Source organism: Scleropages formosus, chromosome 7 (genome assembly GCF_900964775.1).
Source record: "Scleropages formosus chromosome 7, fSclFor1.1, whole genome shotgun sequence".
Taxonomy (NCBI): Eukaryota; Metazoa; Chordata; class Actinopteri; order Osteoglossiformes; family Osteoglossidae; genus Scleropages; species Scleropages formosus.
In genome coordinates, this window is record NC_041812.1 from 6,343,042 (window position 1) to 6,356,505 (window position 13,464).

Sequence of the window (13,464 nt, forward strand, 5' to 3'; positions counted from 1 at the left end):
GCGGTGGGAACGATCCCGACAATTGGTTACAAATTACTAGGACAGGAGGTACAATTTGTTTCCAAGCGGCCCTGGCAGCCGCTATTTTCTCTGCGAGGATGTGCTGAGCTGTACTTAACAGTCATCCGTTGGCACCGGAGCGTCAATCAGCCCCTCCCCCACGGTAATTAATGCGTGGTGGGCGGAGTCAACCCACATAGCTTTCCTGACATCGACTGCCACATTCGCCACACGTAGAAGCTGCGGTCTCAGATCTGGCATTCTGTCCGTTCTACCGTGTAAACAGACGGGCCGAACGAGTCCGACGCAGGACAAATGCAGTGTTTTTACATTCCGAGGAACGACGGGCCGCTACGTTTCCCGCCGCGGGTGGCGAGGGAGGACGGAGGATCGAGGTTCCGGCTGCCGAATGCAGGGCGGACCCTCCCCCCGGTAGCCGCATCAGGAAGTCATCTCTCTGGCCGTTTAATGATGCACGTCAACGTGTACACGCGTGTGCGGGCGCGCACAGAAACGCTAAGGGTCGCGCTTAGAAGCCACGCTCAGCTGAAGACCTCACGAGGGGAGGCGAACCCGTGCGTCCGCACACGGTTCACGTGCCGACGTCTGTAATGTGCAGCGTGCGCGGTACGCCGTCAGTTTGCGTAAGAGCCGTTCCCAGGCCTGACCCCGGATATCAGCGCCTGCAGCTTTTCAGTCTACCTGACCATCTGAGACCTCAGCCGACCGCATTCCACCCTAAACGAGCTGATTGAGCCTTCCCTTCGGCGCTGCGCTTCTTAGCATTTTTTAAAAACAATTATCAAGAGCGATGCACTAAAGGTTTTTCATGTACTCCAAAGTTTGCATTGAAACGATAAACTGTAATCTTGGAAAAACGACAAGCTGTGTCATATATCTGGTCAGCCGTGGGTACGCGCACAACGGGTTTCTGGAAGGCTCAGTTACACCCCACCTTTTCCAAGCAACGTTCTTACCATCTTAACAGTATCAAAACATGTTGCTCAGAAGACCTACTGTAAAAAAATTTGAGCCGGACTGTTACGCTCCTCTACCTCTGGCCGCTCGGTGGTCCCACTCAAAACAGGTCCAACATCAGAAATCTGCAGGTTCCACATTTCGGCTCCGATGTCGTGGAATGAGCTCCCTCTGCCCCTCAGTACTACTGAATCCCTTTCGACATTCAAGACTGGTCCGAAAACACACCTCTTTTGGCTCCGACGTTGTGGAATAAGCTTCCTCTGTCCCTCAGTACTACCGAGTCCCTTTCAACATTCAAGAATGGCTTCAAAAAACGCCACTTTCGTACCGGCGTCCCTCCTGCCCATCCTAACTGCGCTGTAAACTTGGCAGTAGATCCCTAATTATGCTTTGGAGAAAAACATCTGCAGATGCAAAAGGGGTTCAGAACTGAACGGAATAAGCCTACAAATGTTGCTGAGTCACATCGAGAGCTCAGCCACTTCCTCCCCGCGCAAGGAGAGCGACCCCGCCGTCCCGGGACGGTTATTTCACGAAGCGCCTGTGTTCGGGTCGTCCGTTCCTCCGCAGGGAAACATCGGCGATTTGACACCCGGGAAATCTTCGGGGGCCGTGTTGTCGCAGCGCGCCAGAGATTCCCCCCCGCAGAGAGTGCCCCCTCCCCAGCTCATCGGCAGCCCGCCCCGCGAGATACAGGCCGGGGCCCTCGCTAGTGGTTTGTTTCGGAAGCCTATCTTCCACCGCCACGGGGGAATTGTATCGGGGGTGGGCGGCGGGGGTTTGGATCGCACTTCCTGTTCGAGGGCCCCCCGCCCTGCATCCCACACAGAGAGTAACAGACGCACAAACCGCAGCCCCCTCCCCGCACGCACACGTTCACCGAGCGCCCATTCATCTGCAGCCCCACGAGGGCACGCAATGCCAGCGCAGGTGAGGGGCGGGTGGGGCGGGGCTGTGCCGTGCGTCCCGCCACCTCCACGTGCCGTCACGCACCCGAGAGCAGTAAGTCGCACGCAGGGTGTCTTCTGCACGCACCGCACGACTGAGCGGGGTGGACAGGTGCCGAGGCCATAGATGCACACGCACACTTCCGAAGGGAAACTTCAAGGAAGCCGCATCTAACCGCCCGGCTGTGAAACATCGAGATGAAACCATGAAACGGGAGGATATTTAGGACACGTGACGCTCCTTTCCTTGCGAGCGCGAGACGTTACTGTCGCCCCGCTGACTGATGGGTGAAGACGGGCCCTCGCTGCTTCCCCGAGCGATCCGTCAGGTTCCCTCCCCCCGCGTCCATGCGTGCGACGAAGGTGGATGAGACGCAATCCGGAAGGTTCCGTGCCGGAGCTGGGGAGTGGCGCTTTTTCCGCCGCAGCTGACGCTCGTAGCTTGAGGAATCTTCCCGCCAACGTTGGGCGCCAGGGGCCTCGCCAGTGTAATCGACGAAGCGGCGCACCAGACGCGACGGAAGAGCACAAGGAGCAAAACTGGTCGCAGCATCAATGGCTCACCGCACACACGCACGCACGCACGTACAAGGGCGCGCGCGACGATCCCCGCAGAGCTGGGCACGTGGCGTCTGCCGGTCAAAGGAATAGCCTCATTCAGGGGAAAAGCGCAACCGAGCAGCCCGACGGCCTGCAAGATGCGTACGGAGTCATCCCGAAAGCGTTGCTTCGTGTCGGTAAAAAATAGCGAGACCACTGACAACCTTTATCTGACGGATCGCTTCCGTAAAAAGGCACTTTAATTAGCGCCAAGGTTAAAGATCAGCTGCGAAGAGACAATTTGGAGCACTAGAAAGACTAGTCGCTTTGCAAGTTCACCTACGACTGTGTATCTTTCTAGTTCCACAAAGCACAGTCTATTTTTACCATCTAACCATAATTCTTAGAAATGACAGCTTCGTCGTACTGACCACAGAATGTACTAGAGCAGAGGAAAAAAAAAAAAGGTTAGGGTGTTTTTAACATCCCAGTAACACATCTATGCCTTCGTATCTCCCTTCCTTCCGATCAGATAGTAGAAGTGGGTATTCTTGTAAGAAGCTGCATGAAAGAGAAAGCAAAGTGTCGCGATGGTTTTCTGGGGCTCAGCGTGACAATTAACGCGGTACTTTTTTCTGGTTCAACGCGTGCAATCAGCGCTGTCCCGTCCTGGAAAACGCCGCCGTCGGTGAAACACACGCAATCGTGGCGGAGCGACGTTCGACGGGGTTCGGCGACACGTCCAGCCGCGTTCGCCGTCCCGCGCGGACCGCGCTCTTCGGCTCTTCGTGTTCGGAACGGACGTTCCCGGATCCTCCCGCATCCGCCTGGGCTGGCGGTACAGGGAGAGCGGCAGCAGGTGGGGCGGCGGTTAACGCCATCGCCTCGCGGTCGAAGGAACCGGAATCCTGCTCCCGGTGATGGATCCTCGGTCGAGGTGCTTCCCCCGAATTGACAGTAAAAATTACCCAGCTGTATAAATAAGTACGTCGGCGTACGAAAATGACTCAACTATAAGTGAACGCGAATAAATGTAAAGGGAACTCCCAGGTACCGTGATGCCGCGCTGGCATTTCTCAATAAAACGAGGAAGAAGTTGAGAAGGGCTGTGACCCAAGGACGCCTCCAGTGCCCCGTTCCCCTTCGCCTGCACCCCGCTCACTTTGTCACTGTCAACCTCCAACGCAGAAACAGCTGCGCAAACATTTATGTCATAAAAACAAGAAGATCCTCGGCTGGCGGTCCCCCTGCTCCAAATTTACCCCCCCCCCCCCACCCCAGGTCCCTGCTGACTGCACCGGTTAAGGCCACGTGTCACGATCACCCCACAGCTACTGCACGGCTCTCTGCTGGGTTCCGCTGGGGGAAACGGGCTGGTTCCTCTTTTTTTTTTTTTTTTTTTTTTTATGAATGACTTATTGTAGCTAGCAGATGGGAGTATTATTAGAACCCGAAACGTACTCGAGCAGCGGTTGTCTGGGTGAATTCCGCTGCTGTCAAAGGCAATAAAAACAGCTGGAGTGGCTGGTCCCCCAGGGAAATGAGGGGCTGATGAGAGGTTTCAATGCTGAGCAGTGAGATAATCTCACTACGGTACTCCCTCCCAGCACCTCTTTACTGTAACTGGTCTTTAGTGTCATCGCGTTCCACGGCCTTCTACCCAAACCCTTCAAACGGGGTTAAGGGCCTTCCCGTAGGCCCAGCATGTGGTGTAGCGGTTATACCCCCCCTACCTTTGGCTCTGAAGATCTCCGCTTCAAGTCACGTCTACCATAGTGGTGTCCTTGAGCAGAGTATTTGCCTTAAAAATGCCTGGGTAAAAATTACCCACAGAGGTGAATCATTGTAAGTTGAGAAAAGTGTGAGCTACATGATTACATGTCTTATGCGTTATGCATCTTGGGGTGGGGTGGAACAGTGGCTAGCGCCGCCGTCTCACAGCTCCTCTTCTATGGCTTCGGACATGGGTTTGAATCTATCTCAGTCCCTGAGGAGTTCGCGTGTTCTCCGCACGTTCAGCCGACTTTCCTCCCACAGTAAGCAGTTACTGGTAAAAAGATGGACGAATGAAAAAATTACCCATTCGCGCAGGTGACTTTCTACTGAGCCGCTTCAATTTGACCGACTTGCGCAAGGACGCGACCACGGGGCCTTAATCCAACAAGCGCTTGGTTGCAAGTTCACGTACTCCAGGCTGCATGATCCCCTACAGAAGAAACGCTCGCAACAGGTGGTAACAGTAGCTGTGAAACCACAACTGTAACACTCGGGAAAAAAAGCAGCGACCGGAGCCACGAATGCTGAAGCTCGTTGCGGTTTCCTGTCCACGCAGTGGCCGACATCAAGGATGTGAGCATTTCATCACACCGTGGTCCTTCTTCTGTGGGGAAAAAAAAAAAAAAAAAAAGTTTTACTGCAAACCACTTGCTTGCTGACTCATTCTCTTTTCCTTCACTTTTTCATACCTCTCCTGTACTTCTGTCCTTTCATCCTTTCTTAATTGTTTGATGAAACATCCTAATGCCGTAAATATATTGACTCAAACACCTTCTAACACACACACACACATTTCCTGAACCGCCTGTCCCATACAGGGTCGCGGGGAACCGGAGCCTACCCGGCAACACAGGGCGTAAGGCCGGAGGGAGAGGGGACACACCCAGGACGGGACGCCAGTCCATCGCAAGGCACCCCAAGTGGGACTTGAACCCCAGACCCACCGGAGAGCAGGACCTGGCCCAACCCACTACGCCACCGTGCCCCCCACCACCTTCTAACACTTTTTTTATAATGAGTTAACACTTCTTGGGTAGTAGTGTAGTAGAGCCATCACCTTGCAGTTAAAAGACCCATGTTTCAATACCCCTCTGGCTTCAGTATCCTTGATCAAGGTACTTACCCTGAACTAACACAGTAAAAATTACTGGTAAATCATTGTATGTAGCTTTATGGAGAGATCTGACACTGGAAGTTGTTATGGAGAAAAGCACCAGCAAAACACACAAGTTTTCCTTATTTTTGCAGAACAATGATTAATAAGGGTTAATAAGGGGATTTATCTGGATCCATTAGGGCGTACGTCACATTCGGAACCTTTTCGCCCTCACGCCTCACCTGAATGTGAACTTCCTCCCATCCTTTGCCAGATCAATGAATAAACCAATCAAGCCACGATAAACATGATAAAGAGAAAGAGAGCTGGCACTTTCCTCCGAAGCAAATCACAGTGTTAAGCTACCTACAACCATCTGCCCGTTTATACAGATGGGTAATTATTTTGGTGGACCAAATTAGGGTAAGTACCTTGCTCAAGGGTACTACAGCAGGAAGTGGGATTAAAAACCTACAACCTCTCCAAAGGCAGGAGCTCTAACCACAACAAGAAATTATTTTCATTTAGCTGACGCATGTCTCCAAAGTGACTTAGAATTGTTAACGCACTCATACAGTGAGGCAATTTGTACTGGAGCATTTCAGGGTAAGTATGTTGCTCAAGGGCACTACAGCTGGAGGGGAGGTTTGAACCGGCAACCTTTGGACCCAACCACCAAATCTATCAGCTGCCTCTACATGCCGTTCCCAAACATTACACAGCTTTAGGGACATTTAAGTAATAACCAAAGAATAGCAATAATTCTAATACAGAATACATTTGTTCAGCAGACACTTTTCTCCAAAGCGACTTCCAGTGAGCTCTATGTAGTGTCACCAGCCCAGACACCTTATTCACTGCTAGATACACTGCTTACACTGGGTCACTCATCCATACATCAGTGGAACACACACACTCTGTCTGTCACTCACACACTATGGGTGAATCTGAACAGTATGTCTTTGGAGTGTGGGAGGAAACCAGAGCACCTTGCAGAAACCCACACAGAGACAGGGAGAACACGCAAACTCCACACAGAATGAGCGGGGGGATCGAACCCATGCCCTCTCGCGCCACCCACATGCTGTGAACCAGCGGCACTACCCGCTGTGCCACTGTGCGGCCCCCAACATCGATTATAAAGAAACCTTACAATTTAGAATTAAGAGTTTCTTCCGGTTAGAAAGCAATCCTGACTAACTTTTTAGGAGGCACATCACACCTCCCCTATGTTCCTTTTGCGCACCCCACGGGTTAAGAACCTCTACCGTACATACATATGGGACAAAGGTAAGCAGGACAATGAGTTTCAGAGCAGCGAAGGCCTGCGGTGTGGGAATCTCCCCAAAGGCAAGTTTGCAGGGCACGTCGCCAAAGACCTGCCGCACCGGCCATCCTCCCTTTAGCCCCCACTGACAGCCACACCTCCTCTCCAGTTAATAGCCAACTCTTGTCCTGACACACAGGATGTGAGGCTGCTTCGCTTTCGGCACTGATGTGTTAATGTGTGCTTTCCATGCACCCGGGTGTTGAAATAGCGCCTTCAAACAGACAAAAGGGTGTCAGCTAGAACACCCAGTTTAGACACAGTCTCCCTTTGCGCTGCGCATTTGTGTGTCAGCGTCAATATTACAAGAGCAAGAGCAGAACCTACGAACAGGTATGGTCACAATCTAGTATGTAAATCAAGCAGAAAAAAAGTTACTGATTTAAATACCCACTTTGGGGAAATGTGCGGCAAAAATAAGGGGCCCCGCTGTTGTCGTCGAAAGTATTTTCTTCAGGTCCCTCGTGTGACGAAGGATGCGTAACGAAATGCTTCAAGCTCTGCACATGCTGACACATTCAAGACGCATTAGGAATTTATTTAGCTGTGACAAAAACTAGCAGTGGAACAGATGACAGAAATGAAGAATGCATCGACAGCTTCCGTGTGGCTGATTTTCGGAAATTGTCACGAAGCAACAGCCAGTGAAAGTCCTTTTTTCTTATCGTTAGTGATTCTCGATCTTCCAAAGTTAATTTAAGGCTGAATCAAAAATCTTACATCCTTTACTCAAAAATCGGCTAAATATGGGTGCGCTGGTTACATTTACCTTAAAATGATCAAAGACAGTACACACACACACACACACACACACACACACACACACACACACACACTTTCAGAACCGCTCATCCCATACGGGGTCACGGGGGAACCGGAGCCTACCCGGCAACACAGGGCGTAAGGCCGGAGGGGGAGGGGACACACCCAGGACGGGACGCCAGTCCGTCGCAAGGCACCCCAAGCGGGACTCGAACCCCAGACCCACCGGAGAGCAGGATTGCGGTCCAACCCACTGCGCCACCGCACCCCCTTCTCAAAGACAGTACTGAACATAAATTGTCGTGAAACACGTTTAGCATTTTACTACTTCTTACGCAAGAGGGGTGTGGCGGCGCAGTGGGTTGACCGGGTCCTGCTCTCCGGTGGGTCTGGGGTTCGAGTCCCGCTTGGGGTGCCTTGTGATGGAATAGTGTCCCCTCCTGGGTGTGTCCCCTCCCCCTCCGGCCCTATGCCCCGTTTTGCCGGGTTGGGCTCCGGCTTCCTGCGACCCTGTATGGGACAAGCGGTTTCAGACTGTACGTGTGTACACTTGTTACGCACTAAACTGATTTATGTGCCATTTGGTTTATACACATTCCCGTAGTACATCCGCTGCGTTCTTCATCTTTACAGCTATGACTGTACGTAGCTGTTGCCTTGTCACCCAGCTGCTTCTAGCAGAATGAAGGACTTAACTGCAATTACATTTTTTTACTTAGTCATTTAAACACTCATAAATCCTCCCGAGGCTGAGAAGTGCCCGTTTCTTGCCTCCCGTCAACTTTGAACGTAAATGGCTTTTTCGTATGATTTTATTTAGAAAACAAACACTTGTAGAAATGAACGTGATTTATTTTACTGGACTCATTAATTAATTCCATGGCATATGAGCGCTGCAAAATTGTTTTGGTTTTGACACCATACCAAATGTGTATTACAAGGTATAAAATAAGTCAAAGCACGTTTTTACAAGGCTGTCGTGCCAACTGGCAACAACTGCTCCACCGAAAGCAGGCTCGTTGCCTTGCCCTTTTACGACCATTCGGCTACCGTCGAACATTCGGGGCTACTTTCAACCCAAACAGCACGCATTCTTATTGAAAACATCCTTTTGGCTCTCAGGTGACTGTGGTTAGCACAGGACTTCTGGAAGAACGGGACAGTGAGCAACCTGTCGCGCGCTTCAATACGCTGACGTGGGCATTCCGCGGTAACCAGGCCATCGCCGTGGCCGTGCTGCTGTCACTTTGGCCGTCCCTCCAGCTACTCGCACTGTTTGTTTTCCGCTCCGAGGCGATGCGAGGATAAACAAGCTATTAAAGATTCATTGCTGCTTTCCTGATGTCCCAACCACCGCCCCATTCCCACATCAGGTGAGAGCTCAAAACGGATGACGACCATGAAATCTCAACCTTCATCTCCAAAGGTCATCCACGCGTGAAGAAGGGATGGTCTGTCGTTGCATAGACATGTAACAAGTTCTCACTGGTGCTCAGGCACAGTGGCGATCACATACATAGAACACATAAGAACTAAGCTGAAAAGGCTTTCAGTCTCACTTCTTAACAGTTTACCTGAGCTCTGCCATGTTCAGGGATCAGCGACTGAGAGCGTTCACCCCTCTACTCTACAGAGGTTGCCCTTTTACCAAGGTGATAGTTGAGTAGCCTTCGTTTCTCTCACTTGCCTTTTCACGTCAAGGACCACATTTAAGCAATTTTTTCCCACTTAAATCTTTTACGTTAACTTTAAGAGCGTGACAAATACTCCCGAGAGCACGTCATAATGTCTCAAGATGCCGAGTCTTGCTTTTTTTGTGCATTGCAGATGTAATTTTTAAATGACTTTTTTTTTTTTTTTTTTTTTTTTCAGATTAGACCATCGAAAGAGCCCAGTCTGAAAAAGACGTATTTTACCTGCAGGTTTCTAGCAGGAGATTTTCCCATCAATGTAACTTTAGACAAAGAAGTCATGAGAGCATTATCAGAAAGTGACTGAAACTCAAACTAACCCCTAGAGCTATCCAGACTCACCCACTCATGGCCTCATTGACTAAGCTTGCTGTTAATTTTCATACTGAATCATGCTGAACTTTTCTTCTCATGTGAATAACACTCTTTAAGTTCTAAATGTCTCCACTGGCTCCCTCTCTGCAAGATTAACTGCATACTCTAATGTTGGTTAAAGCACCGCTGCAGGCCCGGCCCTGACTGGAGCTATTAATCCAGATCAGCACATTTCCCCGGCTCAACAAAAAAATCTTTCATAAAATTCTCAGCAACATAACTGTGCAGTGATTGTCCCATAGTCAGCTTTCCACATTTTAAGAGAAAGCTGAATGGAAAATTCATTCAAAAAGAGAAAATAATGAAAAAAAACATCTCCTAAGTACTTTGCTTAGCTGAGGTCTGGGACCACCCTTGAGGAGGCCTCACCAGGGGCACACGGGGAGTTTCCTGCCCCAGAAGGCACTGGTCCAGGGCCAAGGGAGGAAGCGTTCAGGGGCCCCAGACTACAGAGCTCGACCGCTTGGACAGGGGCCGATGCAACTGATATTGGATAATGGGATTAAATAAATGATGGTCTGTCTCCTCGCTTTAATTGAAGATTAGCTGATAAAGGTGTCCGGTGCTGACTGGGGTCAAGAAATTTATAAACACCCGGACTGCGGTTTTACACCGAAAAGAGGACGTTTGCAGACCGAGCGCTGCAAAGAACACAGACCACTCTCTTTGTGGTCTCCATGAAGGGAACCTTGTCATGATTCATTCTAGAAACCTTCAGCATGAATTAATGAGGAATAATGCAGAGACCTACTTAGGAAATTGGACTTGTGACATAAGGTGAATGGTTCATATCCTAGTGGGATATTGATTTAGAGACATATTGTGTGCTAAACTGAATTGATTTGATTCAAAATCAATCCTGCGTCGTCAGCTGCCAACACACACGCGGGCATTCTGATCGATAGGACATTTAATGTCATTTGTACATGTTTAAGCATACGGAACAGTAAAATACTTTCTTGCCTAATGGCTGACGTTCTTACGAGACTAAAAATGCCGCGCTGATGGGTAAATTCAAAACTGCGGGGTAATAATTTGTGCAAACGTGAATATCTAGCATAATAATACGAGTGTACAAGCAGCTAAAGTCAAAAGCATGAACATCGACTGCTGACAACGTGCTGTACTTCTTCATACGTTTAAGTAAGTGATGAGCAGTACAATCGTCGGAGAAGAGCTTGACCCCAGCGTTCTGCTGTGGTTTTTCAGGCTGCTGTTGACGGTTTGAGCGATGGGGAAAGCACTGGAGGTATGAACGCAGCGCAAACACTGTGTGAAACCTAAATTAAGTTTGCAGCCTTGCTCTGTATTACACTTCCTTGCCGCGGGCTTAACAATTTGGCAGGATCGCTTTGGGGTGGTAACGGCCAAGATGCTTTAAACCCTTAAGGGTGATGAGCGCTAGTGTTGTGCAAAGTGATCATTCGTGGCATTAAAGATGATGCGACCGTGGCACAGCACGCAGACAGGTAACACCCATCGGTTGAAGTGTAATTGCAGGTTACCTGCCGACATAACGGAGGTGCACGGACTTGAAAAGAAGAAATTTGTGGCTGACTTTTTTCCCCGCATCCCCTTTCTGCTGAACTTCACTTGCCGATTTTTAAGTCTCGCCTCACCGCAATGACAGAACAAAACGGTATCGATTTCAACTCACAGCAAATGAGTTGAGGATATTTAAAACGCCGGCAGGTGATCCACTTAAGTGATCCGCATTATTGTCTGAAGACGAATAGGTAAAAAAAAAAAAAACGTTTAAAGTGTCGAAAAGCTACAGATGTAAAAATTTCATTTTGCATTCTCACTGTATTTGACCAATTTACAGAGCAGAGCATTTTTACTGTATCGGTTCAAGATAAGTACTAGGATCTTGCAACGGTAACTGGCAACATGAATCAGCAACTTTCACACTACATGTCCAGATCCATAATAACAATACGCAGGAGACCTGAATAAACCTTTATGGGAGAATTTGCTAGAAAGTGTCACTGAGTAATTTAATTCTGTCTATTATTCTCTTCTAGAGTTATATCTATGTACATTTCGACACGGCTTATTTCGAGCATTCGTGAATTTACTGCGTTTCGTAGTCATAACTGAATAATTGCTGCAGGTCGTAGTTTAAGTCAGTTGCTGTATTTTTAGAACATGTTTTGCAGTTGAACCCTGAAGACCGCAGAATAAATGTTTCAACAATGGATGCGTTTTTTCAAAGACAAATATATTGATAAAAAAATTGACAGGCTGACTTGAGACACCGAGCTGACAGATTATACAGCGTTCGTACACTTCACTCTACGTTCTATGAATTTTCTGGTTTTTAAACGACGGCATACAGGATATTTTAATACAATTAATTTACGACCAACATCTCTTGCATATTTACACAATATGTGTAGCATTTTCTGGTAATACATTGTTTTCCCCAATATATAAAATGATTAAAATGTAACAACAATTGTCAAAATTAGTGACAGAATGGGATTCTGATAGACAGTTTTAACAATGACCAGTTTCTCTGTATTTTTTAAAAATGTTCAAAAAGTCTTGCTACCATTGGCCAGCAATATCTGTATTTTGATTCAAAATTCTTTCGGCCCATGCAACAGTGCTGCAAGCAAGGAAGCCATGCCTAGTAGACTATCACCCAAAACCGCTGTTGGTTAGCCCCTTAGTCAAAGCGATACTACTGAAATAAAAGCATCTGCTTTCATCAGTCCTCAGATGAATGCTGAACATAACAGGTTTCGTTTTTTTTGAAAAATTCAGGTTAGGTGCGAAATTATTTAATTATCTATATCGCACATTGGCAATAATTGGTGGGGAAAATTTCTTATTAGGAGGAGTTCAGTTTTTATAGGATGAAAAAGTCCTGCGGAGAAAACACTGAATCTTTTTTATTTGAAGTAAAGTAAGTGATTTATACAGGAGGGGTTGCCATAAGGAAGCATACAGCGATTGAATTACCCCCAGCAGACCCCCGTCCCTAGCAGTGATGCTGCTTTCACTTCGTTAGCGAACGTCCGATAAAGCATCGGACACCCGGCGGACGCCGGATTCCCTTCGTCCCGAACGCTGTCGTTCAGATTTTCACCGACTTGCCAATGAAATCTGGCTCCAGTTAGGGCTGCAAATGTGAATTTGTGGGATATTTAATGTGCTGGGAGGTATAAACTTAGGGACTCCTCCCTTGTCGGGCATTGCTGGAAACTCTAGAGCTTTCAAAAGCATTTCTGCTAATTTTCCATTTAGGTGAGGCTGGACACATCGAAACCGTCCCGTTGGAGACGTTTGCTGTTGTTATCAAAACTGCGTTTCCTCCTGTTGGTGTGTCGACGCTCTTTCTGCTGGAATGATAAATGTTGAACATTTCAGCTGTTTTTAATCACCTCATTTTCAAATGTCTCATTTTTTCTGCCACTGTAAGCTGCGCGATGAACGTTCGAGCAGTTGGTTCCCTCTCGTTTTTTTCCATTGCACAGTCATACGGTTGTCATCTTATGACTTAACTTACAAATTAGATGTCACAGAGCACTTTACATCGTCCAAATTCCCCACGGGGTTTAGGTTGACTGGTCGACGGCCTGTGCGAGAAAGAGGGGAATTCACACGTTGAGAATTAATCATATAGACTTTTCTCACTCTGGCTACTTGTACGACAAACAAACAGGGCGTACGAGAATTTTTCACGTGTTTTCTTGAGGACATCCCGATGCCTGTCATCTTTTCAGGAAAGAGTATGACAAATTTGGGTGGAAAAATTTCAGACGGTTACCTGCATTGTAAATTTTATGAGTGAGATAGCAGCACTGTTGGTAAGTCCATCCATCCATCCATCCATCCATCCATCCATCCATCCATCAGCAATGACCATTTGTCCAATACAGGGTCACAGTCTGTTCGTAATTTGCTTTGGGTGAAACTGACATAAATTCGGTATAACCAAGACATACATGGATCATCTCATCA